Consider the following 4,328-nt stretch of genomic DNA (forward strand, 5'->3'; position numbering starts at 1 on the left):
CATTATTTGGCTTCTGTTTTTGAAAACCAATATACAGTGATGACACCCACAATGAACAAAGAAGGTAGGTGTTAATAATTATTAACAACCGATTCGCACAGCAGGTGTTGTTACCCGTAATTGTCGACAGAGGGCGACGCGGTAAATGCTTTGTGTGGACAACGTCCAACACTGATCGGGCCGAGTACTACCGAAGGCTCAAGATCGGCGCTACGGGAGAGAAGAAAGCACGAGACAAGTGACAAATTTTTTAGCGTCTTCTAATAAAATTCTATCTCAAGGGCAGCTTACAAAACGCTTGTTTTTATTAATTTACTTTTTATTAATTTTATAATTTACTGCGGGCGAAAGAAAGAATGCTGTTGATAACGTCTCAACAGTAGGAAATAATGAAATAAACTAACAAACAGGTTAATTTGACCAGACTGGCTTCAACGGATTTCTTTCGCCTATATCAACATCAACAGACTAGTTTATAATTGAAAAATTTCATTAAAATAAATTTACAAAAATGTCATGCTCTGTGCGTCAATGACTCCCATAAAAGTGAGGATCACATTCGAGAATCAGATTTAGTGAAAAAGTAATGAATAATAAACGCTCAGTAGCTTATTCCTCAAAATAATTATGTAATTTTGATAATGCAATTATCATGTGGAGGCGTCCGTCATGGAGGCAAAGATAACGGACTGGTAGACTCGGACACCCCTGAGGCAAGCCAAGACCGCAAAGCGGTTGTAGCATCGGATAAGTAAGTAATCGACCCGCTATCCTAATAAACGGTCCCATCAGTTCCTTTAAAACTGAACATTGATACAATCCACCTAGGATCACTACCACTTATCGAAACCGAAGGACATCCAAACCAAGGTTAGTTGAAAATCCTCCATAGACCTTGCTCCATACTTTGTATACGATAACAGGTGACATAGCACAACTTCTCCGAACTGTCACATACATAGGTTATTCAGTAGGCAGAATTTTGCACCCGCGAAATTTCGGTTCGTGTAATTTCGGCCTAACGTTGAAAAAAACCTCTCTAAAAAATTACGTAAAAATCCGTAACACCCCGCCATCAAATATTTTGCGAATTTTGGAAAAAAAAATCTGCGATTGTCGCCAAAGCTCTGTGACTGTCGAAAACCATTAGTTTGTCGCAAATATATCTGCAATTGAAGCTGAGAAATTGTCACAATTGTGTGCTTTGAATTAATGACAGTTCTGCGATTGCAGAATATGTTGCGACAGTCGAAAACTAATTTGCGACCATAGCAGAAGTGATTGTGATAATCGCAAAAGTTTTTGCGATTATTGCAAAAACTTCTGCGATTTTCGCAACAACTTCTCCGATTGTCGCAAAAACTTGTGCGATTTTCGAAAACACTTCTGCTACTTTGGCAAAAACTTCCGCTGCTTTCGCAAAAACTTCTGCACTTTTCGCAAACACTTCTGCGATTTTCGCAAAAACTTCTGCAATTTTAACAAGAACTTTTACGATTTTCGCAAAAACTTCTGGGATTTTCGCAAACACTTTTGCGATTTTTGCAAACACTTCTGCGATTTTTGCAAAAACTTCTGCGATTTCGCATAAACTTCTGCGATTTTCGCAAACACTTCTGCGATTTTCGCAAAAACTTTTGCAATTTTCGCATCAACTTCTGCGATTTTCGCAAAATCTTCTGCGATTTTCGCAAAAACTTTTCGAACATACTTCTGCGATTTTCGCTAAATCTTCTGCGATTTTCGCAAACACTTCTACGATTTTTGCAAAATCTTCTGCGATTTTCGTAGAAACTTCAGCGATTTTCGCAAACACTTCTGCGATTTTCGCAAACACTTCTGCGATTTTCCCAAAAACTTTTACAATTTTCGAAAAAACTTTTGCGATTCTTGCAAAAAAGTCTGCAATTTTCGCAAACACTTCTGCGATTTTCGCTAGAACATTTTGCAAACACTTATGCAAATTTCGCAGAAACATTGGCGATTTTCGCAACAACTTCTGCGATTTTCCCAAAAACTTTTCAAAAAAAACTTTTACGATTTTCGCAAACACTTCTGATACTTTCACAAAAACTTTTGCGATTTTCACAAACACTTCTGCGATTTTCACAAAAACTTCTGCGTTTTTCGCAAAATCTTTTGCGATTTTCGCAAAAACTTTTACGATTTTCGCAAACACTTCTGCGATTTTCGCAAAAACTTCTGCAATTTTCGCAAAATCTTTTGTGATGTTCGCAAAATCTTCTGCAATGTTCGCAAAAACTTCTGCGATGTTCGCAAAAACTTCTGCAATTTTAACAAGAACTTTTACGATTTTCGCAAACACTTCTGCGATTTTCGCAAACACTTCTGCGATCTTCGCAAAATCTTCTGCGATTTTCGCAAAATCTTCTGCGATTTTCGCAAACACTTCTGCGATTTTCGCAAAAACTTCTGCTATTTTCGCAAAACACTTCTGCGATTTTCGCAAAAACTTCTGCGATTTTCGCAAAAACTTCTGCGATTTTCGCAAAAACTTCTGCGATTTTCACAAAACCTTCTGCGATTTTCGCAAAATCTTCTGCGATTTTCGCTTAAACTTCTGCGATTTTCACAAAATCTTCTGCGATTTTCGCAAAATCTTCTGCGATTTTCGCAAAAACTTCTGCGATTTTCGCACAAACTTCTGCGATTTTCGCAAACACTTCTGCGATGTTCGCAAACACTTCTGCGATTTTCGCACAATCTTCTGCAATTTTCGCAAACACTTCTGCGATTTTCGCAAAAAACTTCTGCGATTGTTCGCAAACACTTCCGCGATTTTCGCAAACACTCCTGCGATTGTCGCAAACACTCCTGCAATTTTCGCAAACACTACTGCGATTGCTGCAAAAACTTTTGCGATTTCTGCAAAAACTTTTAAGATTGCTGCAAAAACTTCTGCGATTTTCGCAAACACTTCTGCGATTTTCGCAAAAACTTCTGCGATTTTCGCAAACACTTCTGCGATTTTCGCAAAAAACTTCTGCGATTTTCGCAAAAACTTCTGCGATTTTTGCAATATTTTTGAGATGTTCGCAAAATCTTCTGCGATTTTCGCAAATACTTCTGCGATTTTCGCAAAAACTTCTGCGATTTTCGCACACACTTCTGCGATTTTCGAAAAGAACTTCTGTGATTTTCGCTAAATCTTCTGTGATTTTCGCAAAAACTTCTGCGATTTTTGCAAACACATGCGATTTTCACAAACCCTTCTGCGATTTTCGAAAACACTTCTGCGATTTTCGCAAACACTTCCGCGATTTTCGCAAACACTTCTGCGATTTTCGCAAACACTTCTGCGATTTTCGCAAAAACTTCTGTGATTTTCGCTAAATCTTCTGTGATTTTCGCAAAAACTTCTGCGATTTTTGCAAACACATGCGATTTTCACAAACCCTTCTGCGATTTTCGAAAACACTTCTGCGATTTTCGCAAACACTTCTGCGATTTTCGCAAAAAATTCTGAGATTTTCGCAAAAACTTCTGCGATTGTCGCAAAATCTTCTGCGATTTTCGCAAACACTTCTGCGATTTTCGCAAAATCTTCTGAAATTTTCGCAAACACTTCTGCGATTCTTGCAAAATTTTCTGCGATTTTTGCAAAAACTCCTGCAATTTTCGCATAAACCTCTGCGATTTTCGTAAAATCTTCTGCGATTTTCGCAAACACTTCTGCGACTTTCAAAAAAATTTCTGCGATGTTCGAAAATCTTCTGCGATTTCCGCGAAAACTTCTGCGATTTTCGCAAAAACTTCTGCGATTTTCGCAAAAACTCCTCCTATTTTTACAAACACTTCTGTTATTTTCGCAAAAACTTCTAGGATTTTCGCAAAAACTTCTGCGATTTTCGCAAACACTTCTGCGATTCTCGCAAACACTTCTGCGATTTTCGGAAAATCTTCTGCGATTTTCGCACAAACTTCTGCGATTTTCGCAAAAACTTCTGCGATGCTCGAAAATCTTCTGCGATTTCCGCAAAAACGTCTGCGATTTTTGCAAAAACTTCAGCGATTTTCGCAAAAGTTCTGCGATTTTCGCAAACAACTTCTGCGATTTTCGCAAACACTTCTGCGATTTTCGCAATTATTTCTGCGATTTTCGCAAAAACTGTTGAAATTTTCGCAAAAACTGTTGCGATTTTCGCAAAACCTTTTGCGATTTTCGCAAAAACTTCTGCGATTTTCGCAAAAACTTCTGCGATTTTCGCCAACACTTTTGCCATTTTCGCAAAATCTCCTGCGATTTTCGCAAAATCTTCTGAGATGTTCGCAAAAACTTCTGCGATTTTCGCAAACAATTCTGCGAT

The sequence above is a fragment of the Anopheles merus genome, chromosome 2R, assembly GCF_017562075.2.
Source record: "Anopheles merus strain MAF chromosome 2R, AmerM5.1, whole genome shotgun sequence".
In the NCBI taxonomy this organism is placed as follows: Eukaryota; Metazoa; Arthropoda; class Insecta; order Diptera; family Culicidae; genus Anopheles; species Anopheles merus.